The sequence below is a fragment of the Labeo rohita genome, chromosome 4, assembly GCF_022985175.1.
Source record: "Labeo rohita strain BAU-BD-2019 chromosome 4, IGBB_LRoh.1.0, whole genome shotgun sequence".
NCBI classification, from domain to species: domain Eukaryota; kingdom Metazoa; phylum Chordata; class Actinopteri; order Cypriniformes; family Cyprinidae; genus Labeo; species Labeo rohita.
Genome location: NC_066872.1, coordinates 41,607,134 through 41,621,036, shown reverse-complemented (window position 1 = coordinate 41,621,036; position 13,903 = coordinate 41,607,134).

Below are 13,903 nucleotides of genomic sequence, written 5' to 3'. Positions count from 1 at the left end.
GGGCTGCAGGCGTTTAGCGTGTCCTTAGTAGCCCTCTGTACGCTTCACTGCAGCTATTGCATGTTTTCCTCTCTCGACATGTCTGTATCTTGCTCTTTCCTGCTCCCTCTTATTCCCCATCTCACTTCCTTTCCATGTACCGTTCCACAAACAACCTTTTCAACTTGATTATTCCATCCGTGGAAATGCCACGTGAATTGTGAGCTGTGATATTTATAATAAAACCAGTGCCACGACCAGCAGTTACACCTGCTCGACACAACGGCCGTGTCAGGCAAACGTCCGTATCTTCACACTTGATGGACAAGCAACAAATGAAAATCTAATAGATAATGCAAAAGGCTGGCACCGAAAACATAAAAATGGTAATCACATTTCGGTGGAATCCTGCCAGGCCATGCATATCAAATCAGAACCACCTATGTACAACATCCAATCTAATGCTAATCTACCCTTTTCTGCTTTTTTTCTCTCATTTCATGGTTTGCATGCAACTTGCATGAACACTTCTGTCTGACAGACTACACAATATACATGCATTCATGTGTTTGCATGCATTTGTGAGTGTGATAGCAGCATATTTTGATGATATTACTTCATTAAAAGACCTTTCTTGTGAGTGACGAGAAGCTCATTATCATCTAATAGCTTCTGGGAATAGCATCAGGGAGTCTAATTTGAGCTCTTTCATGATCAGGCAAAAAAATCCTCTACTGGTCCAACTCAGATCTCATTCTGGACAAATGACTAATGTGAAATAAATAATTATGTAAATAGAAATGCACAGAAATACAAAGGCCTACACTATGGTATTCTGCATTAATGTGGTAATCTCTCAAAAACACAGTAATAAAAAAATGAATAATTATGTTAATATAAATGGACAAAAATATAAAGGCTTACAATATGTTAGTCTGCATTAAGGTGGTACAAAAAACACAATATTCTAGTATTTATGAGGAAAGAAAGAAAGAAAGAAAAAAAGAAAGGACAAAAATATAAAAAAATATATAAAGGCTTACAGTATGGTTTTCTGCATTAAGGTGGTGCAAAAACAAAATAATTGCAAATATTGCGATTAAAATTAAATGAATAAATTAACCACAAAACCAAAAAAAAAAAAAAATTACATAAATAAATAAAAAAAGTAAAGGCCTACAATATGGTATTACTAAAACACAATAATATAATATGACATAACATAATATAATATAATATAATATAATATAATATAATATAACACCAAAAAATACAATACCAAAAAATATAAAAGCCTACAATATGGAATTCTGCATTAAGGTAGCACAAAACCCACAATACTGCAATAAAATTACATTAAATTAAATAAAAGTAAATAAATACATACATACATAAATAAGCAAGCATGCATAAAAATATAAAGGCCTACAATATGGTATTACAAAAAACACAGTATTCCAATATAATATAATTAATATAATATAATGTAATATAATGTAATATAATATAATATAATATAATATAATATAATAGCACAAAATATAAAGGCCAACAATATGGAATTCTGAATTAAGGTAGAACAAAAACACAATATTGCCATAAAATAAATTAAAACAAAACAAAACAAAACAAATAATAGCACAAAAATATAAAACCTACATTAAGGTGGTGCAAAAAATATTGCAACAAACAAACAAGCAAATAAATAAATAAATACAAAATAAATAAATAATAGCACAAAAGTATAAAAACCTACAATTATGGTATCCTGCATTAAGGTGTGCAAAAAAACAAAGAAAAAACAAACAATATTGCAATAAATAAATAAATAGCACAAAAATATTCCAGTATACCCTGACTTTTCACCTATCACAGACAAACAGAAAACAGACGGCTGAGCATAATTCAGCGACATTGTGCGTCTAATTTATCTGCCGTCCCTCCTGAGCAGAACATCATACCCCATAGACAATATCTTGTGACTCAGGCATAAATCACAACGCATAATCTCATTATGGAAATCAGGCTGAAGAGAAACATCTTCCACATTGCCAAATACCGTCACAGCATCCAGATGTTGTATCCACAAAACTGATATACAAGCACCAGAATATTCCTAAATTAAATAGACGTGTTACAATTTCATCATTAAGACCATTGCTAACCAAACCTGGCTGTTTCCATTTTTAACCTGTTGAATAGCATTCATCACAACACTCTGCGGCTCCGTTCCAAACCTACTGAGCTCCCTCGTTTTCTAGGCAGCTCGGCTTGTATTTACATTATTATGTTTCTTTGGTTAGGGAAATAGATGCACCAGTACATAAACACTCAATATTAAAACATAGTGCCTTATAAATAATATTCATAAGCTTTTTTAAAATCGCCAGAAGGTGAAGTAAACAGTTTCCGTGTATTTGATCCTTATGCATTAAACAAACTGAGATTTTATTACAGCAGTCTGTCAATGCAAAGTGCTATTCACAGCAATACCTGATATTCCAGTTACTTCTTTTCATTGCACAAAGCCTATTAACCTTTGACCTCTAGGTCTCAAACCAGTCTTCAGACGTCCCATTATTGATGTCTTCTGATTGGCCTTTTGATTCGGGACGACCCCACGCACCTTAATTCACCGCCTGAGCTTGCTTGCCCTTTAAAAACTGCAAAATCATTTTTTCTCACTCAGTGATTTAATGTTATTGCATGGCAGGACTTTTGGGAGGCAATTTAGAGATGAAATGAGCGCGTGCGGCAGGACGGTTCAAGGGTGTAACTCATCCGCCACCCCGCAGGACGACAAAGATCTCAAGCGTGTGAGCTTCAGTTAAATCACACGGGGACATTACTGTTTGCTAACACACTGGGAACGGTTATCTATCCACGGCTCGAATAAATACTATGATCTGAAACACAATACGACAAGTAGGCAAATCGATAGTCTTGGGAAGCCATTTAAAGCCGGATAATGTGTCATATTACTGTGGATGTAACTCACAGAGAGTGGCTGGACCATTATGAGGGCTTTAAGGGGTTAATGTATTACTAAATCCAGGTCATTTCCTGCGTGCACCGGCTCTGCAGGAGGGTTTAATACTGTAACGCTCCACATCCTCGATGAAATGGCACTCAAAAAAGCTCGCTGCTCTTTAAACTCTCCACGCGGTTTGGTGAAACTTTACGTGCGCGCACGGGTCACGGCTTGAAATCAGAGAAATTCAGACTCGGAATGAATGAACGAGACAATGACTGTCGCAGGGGAATGGAAAAGAAGAGAAGCAAATGGTTTTAAGAGGTAGAGTGGGTGGACTGAATCAGCAAAGTGAATACAGAGATGATCATTCATCTTCCTGAGGCGCACGCAAAAACATACAGCCGGCAGAGCGACGACGGTCCTAATGGAGTTTTACATTGTTGTTTACGGGATAAAAACATGTTCATGACCCACGTTTGAGACTCTCTCGTGAATCTTTTTGGACTGTTTACATGCAATACTCCGAACACTTCAGGCAAATATAAGTATTTTTAATCGCTGACTAAAATGTTTTGGACAAACAAGTCCACCTCCAAATCATTACTACATTAATGTATTTTAAACATATTTGTTACAAATATGAACAAAATATTAAGGCCTAGAATATGGTATTTTGCACTAAGGTGGTGCAAAAAATATAATATAATATAATTAATGTATTCTGCATTAAGGAAACATAAAAAACATAAATAATTAATTTTAAACATAATTGTTAAATGTAATATTAATTTACTGAATTGGAAGCTTTTTATGTAAAAAAAAAACTTGTTCATTTTTTTATATACTTATTTATTGATATATATATATAAATAATAATGTATTTATTTATTGATTCTTAATTTACTACAATATATATATATATACACACACACACACACACACACACACACTATTATATATATATTTAATATGCATTCTGTTTTATTATTTTATTTTATTTTATTTTATTCCGCAGGTTAGAAAAATAACAATAAAAACATTTCACATATAGCCTGAATAGATAAATAGATAAAGAAAGTAATTTAAAAAATCAAATAATAAACCACAATAGTTATAAAATATTATGAATATATAATAATTATAATATAATTAAATAGAAATAATATAGAATATATTATATAATTATGAATATATAAAATAAAAATATCAAATAATAAAATAAAATAAATATAATGAAAAATAAATGAATTAAGACAATTTAATAATAATAAATTGCTAATTTAATAAATGTAATAAATTGTAATACTTTTTTTTTTTTACAATTTTATACATTTTATGCAGACAAAATTGTTCTAAAAACTATTTTTAATTCATTTTAATTAATTAACTAATTCACATTTATTCAGATTCTGTAATATGATTACCAAATTGATGAAAGATTACTGAATTGGATAACTGAAATGGCTAAATATATTAAACAGACATTTTATATCCATCCATTCATCTATGCATAATAAATAGATAGATAGATAGATAGATAGATAGATCGATAGATAGATAGATAGATAGATAGATCGATAGATAGATAGAAAAAATAAAGTAATAAACAAAAGTTTTAAGTGTTAAGTATTAAATATAAGTATTAAATCTAAATGGAAAATATATGTAATATAGAAATCTAAAATAATAGAATAAAAATGAATACAATGAAAATTAATAGAAAAACACATCTTAATTAAAATAAGTATTAATAATTAATAAATAAATGAATACATTTTATTAAATAATTTAATAAAAATTTTTAAAATATATAACATTTCAATTATATAACATTTTAATTCTATTTTAATACATTCTCTGCATACAAAATGAAAAACGTCTGACATTTGGCTTTATTCAAACCATTACCAATATTCCATCTGTGTATCGATGCAGAGAGCTGTTCATTTCATCATCAATACCATCTCATCTAATAAAAAACAGCAGTCAGCATATTAAAATTGAGTTGCATTCTCATCTATTGAAGTAAACGAAACTCATCGATCGATCATCTTTGGTTGCGGTGGCTCCGTTTGCGTGTTTCCCAGTGACCCCTTTGTCGACGCGGGGCCCGTCAACACACATACACTTAACCTTGAAGCTCGCGCTCGATCGGCTAATGAATAATTTCAGTGCGACGGACGATCCTCGGGCGTGGAGAACACGAGATAACAATCTTGGTTAAAGGTCGCTCAGCAAATTGATGAAGTCATCTTAACTAGTTTTGCGGTATCTCACAGGGCTCTGGCCCTCAGCCAGAACATCACTGGGCCAGCATCTGCTCCATAGGACCGTCACACCGCAGCGCTGTTATATACAGAGAGGTCATAATGGGGCGGCTGAGTGGTTCCAGCGGGAACAGACGATTGGCCGTCCCAGGAAATGTTTCAGGCCACAGAGCCGCGCTCACTTAGCTGTATCACAAAGCACTTCAACTGCGGCTGTGCTCGGTGTAATTGACTCATTGAGTCCATTGAGCTGCGGTATCGGGACGAGAGTGGGCTGAAGTGGGGGGAGAGGGTGGTTATTAGAAATGACACCCAATGGAGCCATTTGGGTGCTGCTGTAAAACCGCAGTGAAGGTCAAGAGCGCTGGCGCTCCAGAGACGCCCGTATCCTACGCTTCATGGTCATAACTGAGTGTTCAATACACCAGAAACTCAGTCTAACAGGGAATGGACTGCATTAGTCATTTTGTTATTGCAGCTTACGTATTGGTGGGTTAAATTGTCTATGTAGAGAACATCTTCATCACTCTAGCTTGCTAAGCTAGTTTTCTAATGAACCTGTCATTGTGTTTAACAAATACGGTTGGCTTTTTAACGAATTGCTTTTGCTCTACTTTTGTAAGTATAGCTGTAAGTATCCATAAATGTATATTTACATAGAGAAGATGTCCAGACTCAGATGTGTTTTCATAGCTATGAGTTTATGCAAGCCATAACATCACATTTTGCATTTTACGTTTGACCTGCAAAAAACATGCAATTGTGAGAAGTAAGTAACTGGGAGATATAAACTCACAATTATGAATATAAAATCACAATTCGTCTTAATGATGTTACATTTTATTTTATTTTATTTTATTTGCATCAGCAGGTTAGAAAAATAACTGTGAAAATATTTTATAAAAAGCCTGAATAGATAAATAAATTAAAAAAGCATAAGTGATTACAAAAATTAAGAAAAAATAAAGTAATAAACAAAACTAAGTATTAAATCTAAATATAAAAATATCTGAAAATATAAAATACTAAAAAAATTAAATGTAAGGAAAAATAACATAAAGAAAAATGCATGAATAAAGACATTTTAATAATAATAATAATTTATTAATTTAATAAAGAAATACATTGTAATTCTTTTAATACATTTTATGCATACAAAATAACAAATGTAAGTATGCAGAAATGTATTTTTACATAGAAATGTCCAGGTGTTTTCATATATGAGTTGATGCCAGCCATAGAGTCAAAAATAAAAATGTTATTGTGTAAAGAAAAAAAACTTTTTATTTTATTTTATTTTATTTGCATCAGCAGGTTAGAAAAATAACAATAAAAACATTTAACATAAAGCCTGAATAGATAAAGAGATAAATAAAACATAAGTAACAAAAAATAATAATAATTAAAAGAAAAAATAAATCATATAAAAAAATAAAAAAATTCATAAAATTAACATAAATATAAGGAAAATTAAAAGAAAAAGAAAAAAGAAAAGAACAATAAATTAAATCACTTAATTTACTTATTTAAATAATATTTATTTAAAATATAAACTGAATATAAACAAATATAAACTTATAACTTAAAGTATAAATATTTCAAATTACTTCAAATAATGCCAAAGCAAATGTAGTTGCTAATTTTAATTGACTATTTAAGTTAAATGTGAATGAAGTATTTCACATTTATTCAGAATTTGTCATATGTACATTACTCAGTTAATTAAAGATTAATGAATTAAAATTGTTGGACCACTGAAATGGCTAAATCTGTTGAACAGACATATCCATACATCCAAATAAATAAATAAATAAGAGACATGATATATTTATTGTGTTGGCTGTATTTCTGTCTTTCAACACTAAATTAAATACAAAGTTCTGTCATGAAACTGTAGATGGCACATAATGACATCATTATTCACATGGCACAGCTGATTGGTTCAATGAGCTGGCTGCTCAACATTCAGATACCTGTCTTTTGTTTGCTGTAGCAGTTGCGGCGTGCTTCAGAAACCCTCCGCCTTCCCCAGCTCCACCTGTATAGATCTGCTACTGGGTTATTTCATATGCTATATGTGCAGCAGCATGTCTGTGGATGTATTGGCAGTAGCAAGTCTTGGTACTGTGGCAGCTTCAGCAGCGTAGCAGATCTGTTCTGCCAAGACCAAACACATTAACACTGCCATGTATATTACCAAGCTAAATTCTCAGAGTTGTCATGACAGAACTACATTAATGCATTAGTGTCTTTTCTCAAGACAATGGCAAAATAACATTTCTTACTTCCCAAACTCCCAATTTATTTAAATGCTACTCACAGACTGTCTGCTACGTCTTATAAATTTAGTCCTGCGTGCAAAGAAATCTAATCAGGCCCTGCGGGAATGGGATCTGATTTTCGCATGTATAGGGCGCAACACTGTCCGATGTCATGTCACAGAAATATTAAACAGCATAAGCGTCCTATTTTGTTGAACACAATTTGCTCTGAGAAATAATCTGTGGAACTAAAGAGGAGCTGTGAAAGGAGCTTCAAGTATGAGAAGCGTCTCAGTCAAGTTGCCTGGCAGCAGTGGAAAAAGCTCATTAGATTTAGCGGCACACAACGCGAACAGCTGGTACGTGCTAGTAGCCTTTTTTAATTAAAGCAATTCCGTTTTCCCTGCGAAGTCCTTATGTGTGCTTCCACAGCTCTATCTCTCTGCTTTATAAATGCGGAGTCAGGGCTCAAGACACATTAGTCCTTGATGGCTGAATCAAATCCTGGCACTTGAAAAATCACAAAAAAAGCCCTCTCCATAACTTTATGTGATTAGAGCAGATTTGTGCCATTTACTAGGTGAATGAGTTTTAGACGACTTTGCGGAGAACTCACGAGGGTCAATCAGTCTCTGATATGCTAAGGACTCCTCCAATCACATGAATGGGGCTGCAGCGAATCGCTACAGCTGATTGGATCACACACTTAGAAGCACGGATTACAACTGTGAGGATACCAAACTTCAATTCCCAAATGTGACAATTATCCTCATTTGGAATAATAACATGGCCGCCCATAGTCATATAAAAGAGAAAGAGTGGGCAGTGTAAAAGTTAAATATTTAGCATCATCTACTGCCACCCTTTGAGATAAAGTAAAAAACTTACTGTGCAAATTTTCCCTAAGTTTGCAATCTGAATTGAATCAGATGAGATAAAACTGGCATTTACTGTTAGCATTACATGTGTAGTCCAATTCACAAATAGATTCTTATGAGCCGTTCATTTTAGTGAATCAAAACCACACAGCACAACGAGTTTTGTATGATTCACAAACAAATGACTCTTATGAACTGGTTCTTTTTAGTAATTCAACACCATACAATGCAACCAGTCTTGTTTGATTTACAAACAAATGACTCTTATGAACCGGTTCTTTTTAGTGAATCAATACCATACATTGCAACCAGTCTTGTTTGATTTACAAACAAATGACTCTTATGAACCGGTTCTTTTTAGTGAATCAATACCATACATTGCAACCAGTCTTGTTTGATTTACAAACAAATGACTCTTATGAACCGGTTCTTTTTAGTGAATCAAAACCATGCAGTGCACCCACTATAGGGTGATTCATAAACAAATTACTTATATGAACTGCTTCTTTTTAGTGAATCAAAACCATACAGCACAACCAGAGTAGTGTGATTCACTAACAAATGACTCTTATGTACTGGTCCTTTTTAGTAAATCAGCACCATACAGTGCAACTAGTCTTGTTTGATTCACAAATTATTGAATCTTATGAATCAACACCATACAATGCTTGTCTTGTTTGATTTACAAAAAAAATGACTCTTATTAACCAGTTCTTTTTAGTGAATCAAAACCATGCAGTGCACACAGTGTAGTATGATTCATAAACAAAACGGCTTCTTTCAAAAAGAATCAAAACCATACAGCATAACCAGCCTAGTACGATTCACTAATAAATGCCTATTATGAACCAATTCTTTTTGGTGAATCAAAAACATACAGCACAACCAGTTATGTATGATTCACTAACAAATGACTCTTATGTACTAGTTCTTTTTAGTAAATCAGCACCATACAACGCAACTAGTCTTGTCAGATTCACAAATTAATGAATCTTATAAACCGTTTTTTTTTTAGTGAATCAACACCATACAATGCAACTTGTCTTGTTTGATTTACAAATAAATGACTCTTATGAACCAGTTCGTTTTGGTAAATAAAAACCATACAGCACAACTCACTGAAGTATGATTCACTAACAAATGACTCTTATAAACTGGTTCGTTTTAGTGAATCAACACCATCCAATGTACCCACTCTAGTATGATTCACGAACAAACGACTTTTATGAACTGCATCTTTTTAGTGAATCAAAACCATACAGCACAATCAGAGTGGTATGATTCACTAACAAATGACTCTTATAAATCCTATCACTTAAATGAATCATTACAAATGCGTTAAAATCAGTATGATAAATTATGATGTATCCAGATGAATCAGAATAGAATCAAACAGAATCATAATCAAATTGAATCGGAAATGTCTATCAATTTCAGCCCTAGTCCTTACTGAATCTCATACTATATTCAGTGGTAAACTAGTAGTGGTTCCAACCAAAATTGTGAGGTGAATAAAAACCAGAAGAGGGAGAAGGGTGGAAATGAACTTCGGTTTGGACTAAGTAATTGAATCAAATGTGAAACAGGAGTAATAACAGATATTAAGTCCTCTCACTCATATTCAAATGTCATATTGCTCTCACTGCAAGGAGCAGTCAGGGTCTCTTCAATGCAATGAAGTACTTTATCTGTTAACAGCCACAAATAAACCATCACGTCGTGGGATGGAAAGCATGAAAGTGTTCATTATTCCTCCAATAAACGAAGAGAGGGCTTCACAGCGCTGTGACATATCTGGCAGTGTTACAACGCTGTTGATTAGAGTGAAAAGCCTTGGATGCGGAATTCGTGCGTGTGTTTAATTTATCACGACAGAGCCACTATAAATTTTGCGCTTTTAACGCGCAGAAATGCACCAATGCAGTCTATTCAGAGAGCCGTCCATCATGCTGTCGTCAGCCTCTATTAGGAGGAGTGCAACGTTTCTGAACATATAAATCAATTCTATAATATCACCCCAGCATGCTCGACGACCACGGCTCCGGGCCTTTTCTCAGCCCCGCGTAAACCCGGGATCCCAGTCGGACGGCTCATTTTTGAGTCCCACCAAAGGAGAAATGAAAAGCAATTTCGAGCAGGGCATAAATATCATTACCAGGTCAGACAGAAAGTAACTATGTGGGATTGCCTCGGACCACAATGTAACTTACACAAGACGACGTCTCGTACACTTGCTAGCCGGGCTGAAATTGGTGCGATGCTTGGCTTGCAGGTCTAGGTGACTGTGTCTTACTAAATCTTTTGAGGGCCAATGGCAAGGACAGGAACTTACAATGGTAAGCACTCCTACTGTACTGATAAAAAGAGATTTTGGTGCTATTTCAAAACTTAGTGAATCTATTCATTGCCATTGAAGTGAAATTACTGAAACTGGCTGATAAAAATGCTCAGTTTAGAAGAAAATTTCAAATGGCACTTCCAAGTATCCAAGTAAAACCTCGGACGTATGTGTCCTGCAAGCTGATTCCTGACATTTATAGTGAATAGGGTGTTCTTGTGTAGCTTATCTCAGTTTTTTTATAGCTAATGACAAAACAAATCTGTTTTATGCACCCTCTACATTGAGGGCTCAGCATTATTGATTAGATGGAATTAAGCAGGATAACGGCAGATTAATATCTAAACACCAACATTCATAAGGGTAATGTTAATTTTCGTAAAATGCAAATTGAAATGACAGGATTGTTTATCCGAAGGCGTCTGGGAAATGTTAATGCAGAGAACTGCTTGTCCAGAAAGCACTGAGCAGTCACTCTAAATGTAATTACAGCATTTACTGCTTTCTCATCCATCTGAGAAGAGGTCTTATTAGAGCACTGAGCTTAAGTTACTCAGCCGTCGAATTGTCTGTAATGCTTTGAAACACATGCCTGTGAGGCTAATGATATGGAGATACAAGCAAATGTTACACTTGTTGGGACTGGTATACATACATGTTTACTAAATGTGGCCATAACAGCACTATTTACTTTATTTATGAGGCGCTTTTGCTTTTTGAACATCTCAAAAGATGGTTTAAGCTCACTTTGGGTTTATTTTTCAGCCTTTTTTTCTCCAAAGTCATAAACACACAATCTGTATGCTCTGAACATCCAGTCATTTTGTTGATAAGGGAAGTCAGGATTGATTATTTGCTTCTGTTACAGTTGAACACACACCTTGAAGGGGCATTTGATGAGAATTTTGCATAGTTCACTCGATATATTAAATCATGTCCATTGCTTGAGGCTGTCCTGGCCTAGACCCAGTATATTAATGAATGTGAAAGAAAAAATAGCTGAAATTTTTGCATAAGATCTTATTCTGTACTTCATAACTTAAGCACATAAATCGTTTTGCACTGTTGAATGATATGGAGCCCTGCACATAACACGAAGGACAAAATTGTGGCCACAAATTATTAACTTGTTCCCTCGACTTTTTAATTAGTGGCCGTGATTTACTACTTTGATGCGTTTATTTAGTAAATCATGGCCACGTTTTACTAATTAATTTCCTCATTTTGATTTAACTAACGTGAATCGCAGCTGCGATTTAAATAAAACTAAGCACTGAATTTGTAAATCATAGCACAATTTACAGCTAAAATGGAACAGATTAGTAAATCGTGGTCATGATTTAAAACTAGGGAATGAATTAGTAAATCATGGCTACAGTTTAGAGCTAAAATTGAATGAATTAGTAAATTGTGGCCATGATTTTAAAACTAGGGAACGAATTAGTAAACGATTCACAGCTAAAATTGAACGAATTAGTAAATTGTGACCTGGATTTACAGCTAAAACTGAACTAATTAGTAAATTGTGGCCACAATTTTGAAACTAGGTAACAAATTAGTAAATCATGACCAGGATTTACAGCTAAAGTTGAACGAATTAGTAAATTTTGGCCATGATTTTAAAACTATTGAACAAATTAGTAAATTGTGGCCACGTTGTAGAGCTAAAACTGAATTATTTAATAAATCATGGTCATGAATTTAAAACTAGGGATCAAATTAGTAAATCGCGGCCACATTTTACAATGAAATTCGAATGAATTGGTAAATAGTGGTCATGATTTTAAACTAGAGATCAAATTAGTAAATCACGGCCATGTTTTATAGCTAAAATTGAATGTATTAGTAAATCGTGGCTATGATTTTAAAATTAGGGAGCGAATTAGTAAATCATGGCCACGTTTTACAGCTAAAATTGAACGAAATGTTAAATAGTGGTCATGATTTAAAACTAGGAACGAATTAGTAAATCATGGCCACAAATAAACATCTTGTGGGAATTAATTTTTTACTCGTGGCCACAATATATATATATATATTGTTCTGCATGTTATGGTGTGGGGCTCTGTAGAATGATAACTTAAAACTGTTCTTCAAGTGTTTTCGTGGTCTGTAATTTATTTATTTATTTTTTTGCAGATTAGAATAATAATTCTAGAGACTTTTGACTATTGTAAAGACTTGTAAGTGCACTATTTTGACTTTGTCAAGGATGTAAGCACTTAGCAACCACCCAGAACCCCTAGCAGCCACATAGAAACATGCTATAAAATATTCTGAACACCTTAGCAAATGCTTAGCAGCTACCTGACAACCACGCACAGCACCTTAGAATCACGTCAATCAAGTTTTCCACAGACAAGCCACACTTACATTTTTTCCTGCTTCATTCTACTATTGAAATTGTAAATATCTGTGAAAAAGAGAGGAGAAATGTTGACACATTTCAAAGTGCGATATCCAATACTCAACCGAATGAATAGGCATGTACAAAACCTGCAAAACAATTTCAATGAAATTATTGATTCGTGACTGTTGTGTGCAGGCTATTCACCTACTCAATTTCCAAGGCCACGAAAACACTTGAAGAAACCTAAATTGTATTTCACAGCTTTACAGAGATGTAACTGATCTTCACTAGTCATACAGATGTGAAAAGGGTGTTTTTTATATACCTGAATCTTGGGCTGAGAATTTACTTTCGACTCATTTTATGATAAAATAAGATTTTTATTTTAAATACATAGCTGCTTAATCTAAATGGAGTTTCTAAGATGGGCTATTTAACTAAAGCTCATCAAAGACTAGTTCTACTGATATTTTTAACACTGTCAAAGAGATAACTTAATGAAAGAGACAGGGAGAGAGAGGTTTTTTAAAGCACCAAGCCTTTTATGTTCCCTCTTGTGACCACACGAGACTCACTGAGCACGTGAAATTCATCTCAATCGATTCCACTTATGAAGCAGAGACAGGGGTGCGATCTCACCATCTGTCTTGTGAGGACAATTCAGATACCTCGAGACCTCAAGTTCATATGCATGTTTGTGTATGCATCAGTGTGTTTGCATTAATGCAGTACATTTACGGATTTGTTATAGAATTACACAAATTTCTGGGGTGAATCATTTATACAACCTTGTTGAAATTTATTCTGCTCGTGATTCATGAACGAGTCCCACTATGTGATTTGTGCTAAATCATAT